This window comes from Haematobia irritans, chromosome 3 (genome assembly GCF_050003625.1).
Source record: "Haematobia irritans isolate KBUSLIRL chromosome 3, ASM5000362v1, whole genome shotgun sequence".
Lineage (NCBI taxonomy): Eukaryota > Metazoa > Arthropoda > Insecta > Diptera > Muscidae > Haematobia > Haematobia irritans.
In genome coordinates, this window is record NC_134399.1 from 34,433,422 (window position 1) to 34,448,218 (window position 14,797).

The 14,797-nt window shown below is 32.2% G+C and overlaps 1 protein-coding gene across 1 annotated transcript in view; it reads right to left on the minus strand.

The window, feature by feature from the left end:
- Mvb12 (multivesicular body subunit 12-like Mvb12) overlaps positions 1–14,482 on the minus strand; it is a 46,585-nt gene extending 32,103 nt beyond the window's left edge. The window contains exon 1 of the mRNA XM_075299328.1: positions 14,295–14,482. The gene's annotated coding sequence lies outside the window, so the exon portion shown is untranslated. The remainder of the gene's footprint in view (positions 1–14,294) is intronic.
- Between the last annotated feature and the right edge of the window lie 315 nt (positions 14,483–14,797).

A 14,797-nucleotide genomic window follows, 5' to 3' on the forward strand; every position in this document is an offset into this window, starting at 1 on the left:
ATTTTAGTTTATATTTGTCGTTATCTTCCAACTAGAAAAATAACATTCTTCGAACTATAAAAATATGTATTTTATTATTTTTTTTTCTAATGTGATGAATAACAATGGTTCTGTTGATTAAGAACTGAATATTGTTTTTAAGGTTATTTGGGTCTTTGAATCCAAATCTACACTTGGCTTTTTTTCTATCAGCTCGACTTTTCGAGATATACCGTTATGTTCAAAATTAAGGAACTTCCGTTACATATATTAGAATAACTTGAAATAGGTTCACTATATTAAATTTAAAAAAAATTCGAAGCTTCCAAACAATATTCTCTTTACATTGTTTTCAAATTTTCCAAGTCGTTTTAGAGATATCGTCACTTCCATCATACTCCTTTAATCCCATCGCTATTACTAAACCAGAAACATCTGAACAATAAACAAATTCATCGTTTTCGGAAAAGAATGGAAGTAAGTTTTTTCATAGAGGAACAATAAAATTTATAGGCGTTATGAGTTTGCTACCACAACCATAAAAATAAAATAATCTATTTTTATTACTTTATTTTTTTAATTCCTGGAATCATAAAAAAAACCAAATTATTACATACCTATCACTTACACATTAGAAAACGTTATTTTTGTATGGAAAAAGCGATTTTTATCAATTCAATAAATCGTGAACAAAATCAAAAGTTGTGCACCGATTGTAATGAAATAAAGCTCATTTTATTCGAAATATATTTATCGAACAGTTTCTAGACAAAAACTGTGTTTTTTGTCCCATTTTTAGTTTTTGGGAGTTTTTAAAGAACAAATGCTATAAATTTCGAATCAACACAAAAAAAGTTTAATTTTGTTCCCTTGTGTAATAAATTTGAATATTCGTTTCAGTGAAGGTACTTCACCTCAAGAGAAATGCGACCACTATGGCCAATTAAAAAAATATGGGCATCTGCACTGAAAAATATATTGGCCTAATATGAAAGATTATGCAACCTAAATTTTGGGATATGCAATTCACAAAACATTTAGGACATAATCTTTTGAATTGTTTTCATTAAAATTAAAGTCGTATGAAGTTAAGTCAATTTCCGTTATAGTAAAGAAAACCATTTTTTGATTTATGAGAAATAATCTTTAAATTAACTGAGATATTGAATCTCTGGATTAAAGATTTAAAAAACATTTTTTGCTTTAAAGTTCTGTTACAATTATAATTTGTAAGCTAGGAATTATTTGTACATCAAATAATCAATCACGGAATTAATTGATCCAATTAATTTTTTAATTGAAATGTCTTCAATCACAGTAATGATAGTATCAATTAAAAAATTAATTGAAAGTCAATTAAATAATTAACTAAAAAATTAATTGATACTATTAATTTTTGTAATAGATTTTCGTTTCAATTAAAAAATTTGTTGAATCAATTGTACTTTTAATTGAATATTTTTTAAAACTCAATTAAGACTTTATTGGAAAAATTTTCGTGAAATTTTTTTCTGTGTACATGAATACATTTTTTTGATATGTCGCAAAAAGGGAACGAAAAATTGATCAGTATCCTGCTCTTAAATTTATAGAGCATAAATTTAAAGCTAGATAGCACCTTAAAAATGTCTTTATTTAAAAGAAGCAGCTTCTTTGCCTTGGTTTGGAATCAATACCAAAATCCTTAAGGGAAGGTCAAAATCTTTAGATCGAAGTAAATTTTTTTAGTGTATATTTTGCATTTTCGTGAATTTGTCGAAAACTATCGGCATTTGTAACACATTTTAGTGAAAAATTTCTAAACTTTTAAACCTACTTTTTCTTCCTATCAAATATATTAACGGTCATTTTCATGTTGCTCCGTTAGACTTTAACTGTCAGTTAACAGAAAGAAAATTTCAAACTTCTTCTCTCCAGGCAACTTTGAACTGAAAAATTGTCAGCAGTTAAGTTCCTAACTGGCATATGGAATATATAGACAAGAACAATGAAAAAAATATTTACGTGATATTAAAGATTATGCAACATAAATTTCTTTAAAATAATAACAATTTAATTAAATTAAAGTTTATAATCTTTACTTTAAATATTTTTTTCGTTAAATTTAGGACACAAATTTTGTGAATTTGCGTCCCTCCGTTAAAGCCGCAGTCTTTGAACTTAAAGTAAAGAAACACATTTTCGATTTAAAGAAATTGTCCTTAAATTAACTTTAATTAACTAATAAACTTTAGATTTAAGATCAAAACGCTTCAAATATAGGCGAAGACTTATTTTAAGGATTTAGCGTCTTTGGTTTAAAGTTTTTTTTTTGGGATTAAGAATACATTTTTTACTTTGAAGTATCTGCTATAATTTGGATTTTTAAACTGGCATTTGTGTATACGTGAGTACCTTTATTAATAAACCGCGAAAAGGGAATGAAAAATTGATAAATGAGATCTGTATCTTAATTTTAATTTTATTGGTCCTAGATTTAAAGCCAGATAGGTCGCTAAAAAATATCTTTATTTTAAAGAAGCCGCATCTTTGGCTCGGAATCAATACCAAAATCCTTAAGGGAAGGTCAAAATCTTTGGATCCAAGTAAACTTTTTTTGAGTGAAGACAGATTTGTCCATAGCACTGTTTAAAATTTCGTTAGCTAACGTAGCACTGCTTCATGAAAATGGGGGTAAAATATATTTATTTTAGTTTTTCTACAACAAGGAAAAATTTTGAGGAAGAAAATCTAAAAATTAGTATCCTAAATTTAATCAAAAAAATTTAAAACGAAGATTATAAACTTTCGTTTAAAAAATTTGGGGTTCGTAGACTTTGCTGTTAGATCATTTTTTTCAGTGCAATTTCAATTTAGAAAAAAAAAAACAATCTATCAATTGCGTTAATTCATTGAAATTTATGTACCTTATTTAAAGAATCTGCATTCAAAATCCTTCAATATATATGAAAATCTTTGAATCCAAGTAAACCTTTTTAGAGTAGCAACTATTTTTTCATATATCGAGAGTTTTTTTCATTAACGCTATTTATTTATGCTATTGCAGAAGTCTCATACACAACAGATTCTACAACTGATGCTGACACAGATGATTGTGATGGTCATGCTAACCATGGCAAGAGGTCGATGTTGAGAAATTAACGCCACAAAAACCAAGTAGAAAGTAACAAAGAAAGAATATGCAGAAAAACTTCAACATATAAAAAAAAATGCAAAAAATCATATTTTCAGTCTGAAACGAAATAACACAGACTTTACGACTAGACAAAGAAGTGCATCAACAATGAAAGACACATGGAACTTCGCCACTATGACCACCATCCATGACGATGCAAAAACAATCTTGGCATTCAGAAATATGCCATCGACGAATAAGCAGAAATTATTTACCGGTCTTTAACATTGTTTGTTGGGATGAATTTTTGTGGTAGATGCGTTCCACATGATGAGTGGCGTAGGAAAAGAAGAATGAATGAAAAATTACTTAAAGGTTGCCATGCTATTCATTTTTTTTTTTTTGTAAAATTTGAAAAGGAAGAAATTATTACAATTTTTTTTTTTTTACATAAAAAAATATTTTTTATTCTAAAATCATAGTCCGTTTTACTCTTATCAAACACTGTTATTTTCTTTATGTCCTTAATAAAACATATATAGAGGTCTCGCAGTAAAAATTTAATATGTTAGTGTGTAATGGCGAACATCCTTTCGAAATTTTTGGAGTATTTTTGGATTATATGTAAACTTACACTAGGCTAGGTTAGGTTAGGTGGCAGACCGGTGTAGACTATTCAGTCCATTGTGATACCACATTGGTGCACTTCTCTCTTATCACTGAGTGCTGCCCGATTCCATGTTAAGCTCAATGACAAGGGACCTCCTTTTTATAGCCGAGTCCGAACGGAGTTCCACATTGAAGTGAAACCACTTAGAGAAGCTTTGAAACCCTCAGAAATGTCACCAGCGTTACTGAGGTGGGATAATCCACCACTGAAAAACTTTTTGGTGTTCGGTCGAAGCAGGAATCGAAGCCACGACCTTGTGTATGCAAGGCGGACATGCTAACCGGTGTAGACTATTCAGTCCATTGTGATACCACATTGGTGCACTTCTCTCTTATCACTGAGTGCTGCCCGATTCCATGTTAAGCTCAATGACAAGGGACCTCCTTTTTATAGCCGAGTCCGAACGGAGTTCCACATTGAAGTGAAACCACTTAGAGAAGCTTTGAAACCCTCAGAAATGTCCCCAGCGTTACTGAGGTGGGATAATCCACCACTGAAAAACTTTTTGGTGTTCGGTCGAAGCAGGAATCGAAGCCACGACCTTGTGTATGCAAGGCGGACATGCTAACCATTGCACCACGGCGGCTTACACTATCTCCGTTTCTTACAGTTGTATTTAATACATCGTTTATAAGAATGGTAAAAACTAAACTGGGTTGTTTTTTTTTAACAAAGTTTCTTTACATCGGCTTGTGTGTGTGCCCATCAATATGATCTATAAATAGAACTGTTTGACTGTATGTCTGTTGTTGACAATAAGAGGTACATTGCACAGTTGATAGACGATTCTGTCAGGACGAAAGGTAAAATTTGAATCCCGTGAAACCTCTCAAACTTGGACACTCTGAAAACCGGACACCTCCGAAACGTGGACATTTGCTATATTAACACATTAAAAATAAACTCTCATAAGTGGACACCTCCCAAATGTGGACAAAATTTAGGCGACCGTGAGTGTCATCCTTTCAGAGGTTTCACTGTAATTGATAAATTCGAATAATTTGTAATTTCAGGTAGACATTTAAATAATCTGGATGGAATCTTTTGAACATTGGGCTACTATAGAAATAAGATTTTGAAAAAATTTTCTATAGAAATACAATTTTGAAAAAAATTTTCTACAGAAATAAAATTTCGTGTTTTGTTTTTTATTGTGGGTTTGTACTTCAATCATATTTGTTGTTTTGATCTCAGCTTTAAAACCATTGTGTTGACTAAACTACAAGAGTAGCTTAACCAACAGAGGAAACGAATGTTTGTTAAATTTATTTGGGCAAAACCCTATAGACTGCAAGATGGTTGGATGGACGCACGTTTCGGGATTACCACATTCCTCATCAGCATCCTCTACTTGCAGCAAAACTATCAACCAATTATCAGAATAAATTCAGGCAGTTCACTAAACCCATGGTGAACCACACTTGAACCTTCCGAAAAATGGTTTATGATAGCTGGCGACCATCAAATCATCGATTTGAGTGCAGTTGGCTGGGTTTATTTTGAGCGTGCTTCCTCTTACTTCATTCGTGTTTTGTTTTTGAAAAAAAATTTCTATAGAGATACAATTTTGAAAAAACGCTATAGAAATGAAAATTTTGACCAAATTTTCTATACAAATAAAATTTTAGCAAAATTTTCTATCGAAATAAAATTTTGACAAAATTTTCTATAGAAATAAAATTTTGACAAAATTTTCTATAGAAATAAAATTTTGACAAAATTTTCTATAGAAATAAAATTTTGACAAAATTTTATATAGAAATAAAATTTTGACAAAATTTCTATAGAAATAAAATTTTGATAAAATTTTCTATAGAAATAAAATTTTGACAAAATTTTCTATAGAAATAAAATTTTGGCAAAATTTTCTATAGAAATAAAATTTTGACAAAATTTTCTATAGAAATAAAATTTTGACAAAATTTTCTATAGAAATAAAATTTTGACAAAATTTTCTATAGAAATAAAATTATGACAAAATTTTCTATAGAAATAAAATTTTGACAAAATTTTCTATAGAAATAAAATTTTGACAAAATTTTCTATAGAAATAAAATTTTTAGAAAATTTTCTATAAAAATAAAATTTTGACAAAATTTTCTATAGAAATAAAATTGTGACAAATTTTCTATAGAAATCAAATTTTGACAAATTTTTTTATAGAGATCAAATTTTGACAAAATTTTCTATAGAAATAAAATTTTGACAAAATTTTCTATAGAAATAAAATTTTGACAAAATTTTCTATGGAAATAAAATTTTGAAAAATTTTTCGATAGAAATAAAATTTTGACAAAATTTTCTAAAGAAATAAAATTTTGACAAAATTTTCTATAGAAATAAAATTTTGACAAATTTTTCTATAGAAATAACATTTTGACAAAATTTTCTATAGAAATAAAATTTTGACAAAATTTTATAAAATTATAAAAAAAATTTAAAAATGGAGAACTTTGGCTGATTCAATGAAGTGAAAACTGACGTACAAACCAACATAGAAAACAAGTATATACGGCCGTAAGTTCGGCCAGGCCGAATCTTATGTACCCTCCACAAGTCTCCACAAGCCAAATCTGAGGACCGGTTTATATGGGGGCTATATATAGTTAAGTACCGTTGTGGACCAATTTTTGCATGGTTGTTAGAGACCAATCAATCAATCAATCAATCAATCAATTTTGCTTCTCTTAGGGGCTCCGCAAGCCAAATCTGGGGATCAGTTTATATGGGGGCTATATGTAAAAGTAGACCGATATGACCCATTTGCAATAATATCCGACCTAAATCAATAACAACTACTTGTGCCAAGTTTTAAGTCGATAGCTTGTTTCGTTCGGAAGTTATCGTGATTTCAACAGACGGACGGACGGACATGCTTAGATCGATTCAGAATTTCACCACGACCCACAATATATACTTTATGGGGTAATATTTCGAGGTGTTACAAACGGAATGAAAAAGTTAATATACCCCCATCCAATGGTGTAGGGTATAAAAATATCACCAACATTTTTCTAATTTAATAGAATTTTAAAAATTATTATTATCAATTATTAATGTTATCAATTAATTTAATTGAATTTAAATTCAAAGCAAAAACAATGTCTGTGCAAAGGATAACCGGAAGTTAACAATCCCTAAAACAAGGCAGCGAGGTAGTTTTAGTTGCTAAGAGCAAGATATTACAAAAAATTATGAAAATGACTAATGAGGATATAAATTTTGGATTATTATTTCTTAATAGCATTAATGCTATGAAAAATATTTTAATTGAAGACCATGGGCAACTCTAATAACTAAACGTTTACCGTGCATTGACCTACAAATTTAGATAACCAACTAAACAAAGTACACAAGAACTTTGTGGAAATGCACAAAGGAAATTAATATCCTGATGTTTTCTTCCACATTTTGCAGAGGAGAGAAATCTTAAAAAAATAAAACATTGTCAAACAAAGAACAAGTGGAAATACCATCAATGTACTATACTTATTTCTAATTTAGTGCATTTCCTTTGTGCCTTTGTTTGTGGAACAATATCTTTGGCAAACATTTGTTGCTCGCAGATCTAATATCTCTCCATATAGATAGTAGCAGTTAATATCTTTCGAACAGATGCGAATGTAGTTAGAGGTATGTGGCAAGTGGTTGGGCGTTGGGAGCATATACAACACACAAAGGAATGCTTTATGTTTACTCTGGGATATGTTAGTGATGATGGTTTCATATTTTAATGAATGAACAATGCCACCCAGGCCAAGGAAGCTGCGAATAAGTGCATATGAATAGTGTGACTATAGGAAGATACTGTTATTACTACTACAGCTACTGAATCTCCATAGCAGAGTTCGATGTTCACTTGTTTTGCTTCTGGTAGTTTCAAAAGAAAGAAGCTTTTACATTATTCCGATCCATATTAAAATGATAAAAGCATGGCTTTTTTGGGCGCATAAATGGTAGACCCTTTTTATTAAGGCCCCACATAATATAACAATTTTTCTCTGTTCAGAAAACAAGACGAAAAAGAGCACATGCTGTAATGATCTCAAAAAAAAAACAATTAGTTTAATCATTAACAACAAAACTAAATCCCAATCACAATGCTTGCTCCGAAGCTTTACGCATGAGTCTTTGGACCCATTGTTATTTATGCATATAACAAAAACTCTGCAAGATTGAAATGTTCACAAAACAGTCGGGCTTTGTTTTTGTCCCCTTTTGTGATGAATGAAATTAAATCTGCACAAAAAAAGAAAGAAAGAAAAGAGACCTTACAAAAGCACTGCATAGTTAGTAATATATTTTCCATTTTTTCGCACACATTTGGGTAAAACCAATGCCGCCTTTTCTGACAAGAGCCAGGAAAACAAAATATTAAAAAGTTTCAAGTAATTTCGTAATTTCGGACGGACATCACTATATTGACTCAGAATTTCATTAGGACCCAAATTATATTCTTTATGTTAGTTGTTCTAACTGAGAACATGAAAAAGTCGCTGGGGGCCAGATCTGGAGAATACGGTGGATGGGAAAGCAATTCGAAGCCCAATTCATGCATTTTTTGGCATCGTTCTCAATGACTTGTGGCACGGTGCGTTGTCTTGGTGGAACAACAGCTTTTTCTTCTTCATATGGAGCCGTTTTGCCGCGATTTCGACCTTCAAACGCTCCAATAACGCCATATAATAGTCACTGTTGATGGTTTTCCCTTCTCAAGAAAATTGATAAAAATTATTCCATGCGCATCCCAAAAAACAGAGGCCATTACTTTGCCAGCGAACTTTTGAGTCTTTCCACTCTTCGGAGACGGTTCACCGGTCGCTGTCCACTCAGCCGACTGTCGATTGGACTCAGGAGTGTAGTGATGGAGCCATGTTTCATCCATTGTCACATATCGACGGAAAAACTCGGGTGTATTACGAGTTAACAGCTGCAAACACCGCTCAGAATCATCAACACGTTGTTGTTTTTTAGTCAAATGTGAGCTCGCGCGGCACCCATTTTGCACAGAGCTACCGCATATCGAAATATTGATGAATGATATGACCAATACGTTCCTTTGATATCTCTAATGCCTCTGCTATCTCGATCAACTTCATTTTACGGTCATTCAAGGGAGCCACCGTGGTGCAATGGTTAGCATGCCCGCCTTGCATACACAAGGTCGTGGGTTCGATTCCTGCTACGACCGAACACCAAAAAGTTTTTCAACGGTGGATTATCCCACCTCAGTAATGCTGGTGACATTTCTGAGGGTTACAAAGCTTCTCTAAGTGGTTTCACTGCAATGTGGAACGCCGTTCGGACTCGGCATTAAAAAGGAGGTCCCTTGTCATTGAGCTTAACATGGAATCGGGCAGCACTCAGTGATAAGAGAGAAGTTCACCACTGTGGTATCACAATGGACTGAATAGTCTAAGTGAGCCTGATACATCGGGCTGCCACATAACCTAACCTAACCTAACCTACGGTCATTCAAAATCATTTTGTGGATTTTTTTGATGTTTTCGTCGGTAACCACCTCTTTCGGGCGTCCACTGCGTTCACCGTCCTCCTCATTTCACCACGCTTGAATTTTGCATACCAATCAATTATTGTTGATTTCCCTGGGACAGAGTCCGGAAACACATTATCAAGCCAAGTTTTTGCTCCCACCGTATTTTTTCCCTTCAGGAAACAGTATTTTATCAAAACACGAAATTCCTTTTTTTCACAATAACAAAAGTTGCTTCCCAAAAGACGCTCTATCTCACAAACTAATTGACTTACATACGTCACGGATCATTTGAAGGTTGGTACTATATAAAAATAATATGCATTTTATACTAGCGACGACATCTATGTGTCAGACCTGGGACTTATCAGCCAACCTGTTACATCAGTCAGAAGAATTTTTCGTTCAAATTTTAGATAGTTTTATAAAATTTTAATTTGAACTATCGGTCATATTGACTTGGTTTAAACGGTTCCCAATCTGTTCATCTTTGTTTTTACAAGTTCGAATAATTGGTACTCGATTAATTCGAATAACTAATAATCGATTGATGAATATTGAAACTCACTGATATGTGTGTCATATTCATATTTCCATTTTGTTGATTGTTTACCTATATTTATAAGGAGCTTGGAGCTTATTTCTTTTTTGAAAGAGATGCGTGAGAACTTGTATGTATGGGGGTTTTCTCTCCAAATTTAGGGTTTTTACACGTTTGGGGGGATTTTTGGGGGTAACATTTATTTAACATCTAATAAAGTGAAACAATTCTCAACCAAATTCGGAACATTTCTTGCATGGATTTGGAGAAAAACATCCGCGGGAGATCAACACAAATCCCTAGATATAAGCAAGTATATTCGCTACCCTTTTCAAACGTCTCCTTTGAAAGGGCATTTCTAATATTCGACATGACTAATTATTAAAATTAAGAAATCGTATGTTAACTTTAACAGCCCAAAGCATTTTAAGAGTTAAATATACCTTACATTATTCCTTATATTCGTTACACTTACAAGTGAAACGATTAAATTATTTACTTCCAACAAATCACACACTGCAAATAGAGAACATTTAAATTTTTGAATAAATACCGGTATGAAATGAGCGTTTTTTTTTTTGTAAATAAAACTTTTGGATCTTTCCTATAGTTTTTAAACGGTCAGAAGTTGTTTGATATGCAAAATTTAATATTACTGACATTTGCTTTTTGCATCTCCATCCAATGTAGTTTGCAATTCGGCGTATTTCAAACTTTTTTGGTGGTATTCCACTTTCTTCATTTCTCACATCAAAATAATTGTTTATGGACCGCCTTGCAAAAATTGGTCCACATCGGTCCATAATTATATATAGCCCCCATATAAACGGATCCCCAGATTTGGCTTGCGGATCCTCTAAGAGAAGCAAATATCATCCGATCCGGTTGAAATTTGGTACGTGGTGTTAGTATATGGTCTCTAATAACCATGCAAAAATTGGTCCACATCGGTCCATAATTATATATAGCCCCCATATAAACCGATCCCCAGATTTGGCTTGCAGAGTCTCTAGGAGAAATTTCATCCGATCCGGCTGAAATTTGGTACATGGTGTCAGCATATGATCTCTAACAACCATGCAAAAATTAGTCCACATCGGTCCATAATTATATATAGCCCCCATATAAACCGATTCCCAGATTTGACCTCCGGAGCCTCATGGAAGAACAAAATTCATCTGATTCAGTTGAAATTTGGTACATGGTGTTAGTATATGGTATCTAACAACCATGCAAAAATTAGTCCACATCGGTCCATAATTATATACAGCCCCCATATAAACCGATCCCCAGATTTGACCTCCGGCGCCTTTTGGGGAACAAAATTCATCCAATCTGATTGAAATTTAGTACGTGGTGTTAGTATATGGTATCTAACAACCATGCAGGTAGGTATTCATATCAGTCCATAATTATATATAGCCCCCATATGAACCGAGATTTGGTTTTGGAGCCCCTTGGAGGAGCAAATTTCATCCGAGTCAGTTGAAATTTGGTACATTGTGCTAGTATATGGCCTTTAACAACCATGCCTAACTAGGTCCATATCGTTCTATATTTATATATAGTTATAAATCGATCACCAATCACACAAAAATTGGTCCATATCAAGTTCATAATTGTATATAGGACCCATATAAGCGACCTCCATATTTCAATTCTGGCACTCTAAGTAAGGTCCAAAAGTCCATATCGATTCCTAATTATTTGTAGACTTCCCTATATATCCCTTTTTTCGTCTAATATATACCACGTATGGACTAACTCACAATTTAGAAAACGATGTTAAGAAGTTTTAAGATACCTTGCCATCGGTAAGTATTACCACAATCCAAGTAATTACATTGTAGATGACAGTCTTTCGTAGAAGTTTCGACGCAATCCATGGTGGAGGGTACATAAGATTCGGCCTGGCCGAACTTACGGCCATATATACTTGTTTTTAATTTATAAATCGATATTTTAAAATTAATGTGAATTAAAACATTTTTTTTTTCATTGAATTATTTTGTCCTATCTGCTTTTTACATTGATATACATATTGTGTTATTATATTTTTTGTAAAATTGAATTTTTGAAGTGCATTAATAAAGTACTATTTTTTACAAAGCCCATATATTAACTATTTGCATTACTAAAATTTTTGGGGGTTTTTGAACAAAAAAAAATCTAGATAAATTTGGGGGTTTTTTACTTAAGATTTGGGGGGAGGATTCCAAAATCACCTGGCAACACTGGTGTGTTGATGTGAATGAATTTGTGTGACAGGGATGATAAATAGCTTCCTTGAAATTGTACTGAGTCTGCTTCGAAAAAGCACTTTTTTTAAATCATAAAGGTACCTTGTGGAACTTAATGAAGGTCTTTTCCTTTTTCTTATGGACGAGTTTCATCAGGATGAAATAATTTTATTTTGGTACTCCTAAAATAATGTCGTAAAGGCCGGTACTATGTTGACTTTATTTTCACGATTACTTTTTCTAAAACAATCGAAATTATAAATGAAAACAAATATATTCCTGTTAAATCTTATTCAAATCTAGATGAATCAAAGACAATGCGTATCATTTGAGTTAAATTATCTGCTTTTAATCCCACTATTTTAATAAAGAAACAGCGGAAATTTCAAAGCGAAAACCTAACATAGTACCGCCCTTAATTCATAAATTTCTCATGTCAGCCAATGTAACCCACTCCAAATAGGGGTTTTTCGCGGGATCCCGGGAAATTGCTATTTTTGCTCCCGCTTTCCCGGGAATTCCTGCCAAATTTTCTTTACAATATTCTATATATAATAAGTATCAAGTTGCTATAATAATTTTGCAAAAATTTGGCTCAGAACATTTGAATTATGTGTAAATGTGATTGTAAGATAAGTTGTACAACTAATCTCATTACCATTCGGATAACATCAAATTGATTTTATTATGGATAATTGTCCGCCGTCGATAAACAAATTTATATCGGCTTAGCCATCAAGCCGCCGCCGCCGGAGGCAAAAAATTAGTATTAGCCCCCGCCGACAAAAATGGGTCGGCTTCATTCTCTGATTGTTAGTTGTCCAGACAGCGCCTTATAACCGTAGCTTTAGGCGATTTCTAACTTATTTAAATGTCTAAATGTATGCCTCATCAAAGCAAGTTTCCCTTTGGCCGGGATCCCGGAATGCTGGGAAAATCGAAAAAAAATCCCGCTTTCCCGGGAATGGAAAAAGTCCGGTAAAAAGAAACCCCTTATTCCAAAACAAAATGTTCTACATTCAAAACTCTCAGAAATGGAACACCCATGGTCGCCTAAATTTGATTCACTTTTGAGAGGTGTCCACTTATTAAAGAATTTTAATATAATAATACAACAAACGTCTCACGATAATTGTACACTTTTGAAATGTAACCGTGTTTCAGATTGTCAAAATATCAGAGGTTTCACTGTGTTTGATTGAGAGAAGTGTACCAATTGTATGTAATACAATTTGGACTAGTGTTCCTATTTCAACTTAAGGTTAGGGTTAAGGAAGGTTTGAAAATGGTACCAAATGTGTTATGAGGGTACCGCGGTACTTTCTATACTCCATTAGCTTCAAAAAAAGTACAAAAGTTTCAGTTTTATCAAATCTGATGTGTGAGTGGTAATTGGTGGAGATTTTTCGACGGTGAGCTCGTTAAATGTAAGGGGGGCTATGTGGTTGTTGCATCATGTTGTTTGTTGTTATAAGATATTTTTTTGGGATTGTCTTTCTCTTGTCCATTCTTTATATCCCCAAAATTGAATAAACCAAATGCAGCGCAAGAAGCGAAAAACAAGTTTATGTTTTTTTTTCTTGTTGATTTTTAGTTCTCTTTCACAATTCAATTTCCTTTACTTGTTATTATGTATATAGCTCCATTGCTTTAAGAATGATGTATGCACAAAAATATACAAAATATTCGATGCACTTTTACAAGATAAAGTAAAAGGAATTGAATTACACCGGTAACAACATACATAGAAATTTGAGTCAATTTCATTCTTTTTTTCAACATTTTTATTTTTTTAATATTTCACATTCTTGAAAACACTTGCACTTACTTGTCCATAAGATTTATTTCGAGATATGACTTTCTTGAATAATGTACATTATTGTTTCAAAATAAACTTTTGTGTACACATATACATACATATGTTTTTTGTATTATTAATTATATTAAAGACCTATTAAAAATAGAATATGTAATTGTGTAATCGCCAAGATTCATTTGAATAAAAAAAAAATGAATAAAATGATATTGGTCACATACAAAAGACTGGAATAGAGAATGGAAGTACTGGATATAAATAAATAAAGAACAATAATGAAAGACCACCAGCTTTAGTTCCTTAGTGGCTTGGCTTGGAGCACTCAAAATCTCGTTACTACATCGGAATAAAATTATGTAGTTATTTAAAAAATTCTAGTTTTATTTCTTACATTTCCATTTATTTATTTTTTGTTTTTTTTTTTTTAATTTCAACTCACTTTTTGCAAATAGGAAGGTAGCAAGATAACCACTAATTAAATTTATTGCTTTCACTTGTTTTTTTTTACGACCGATTCCGATTATCGTGTTATATTTTCACTTATTTGGCTACAATTTTTCTATAATTCTTTATTATTATTTACTATTTTTTGTCATCTATTCATTAACCAAATTAATTCAATCTATTGTCTTGCGGTAAGTCTCGCCCGAAGTCCGTTTTCTCACTCACACAACAAACCAAATGGTGTAGTTCAAATTATATCTTAATTCAAAAGCGTTCCATCGTTCCCCTCACCATTTCATGCAGCGTTGCCACTACGATATTTTATTTTGGACCAAAATTTTTCCAAAATCGGACCAAAATTCCCTCCAGCGGACCAAATTTCCAATTTCAAAGAAAAATACTTTAAAAAATGTTTTATTGTTGTACATAGTGCTTTTAATAAAAAAAGTAAAGTAAATCAGAAAGGACTGATATGAAAAAAATTACTTTTTGAAAAGG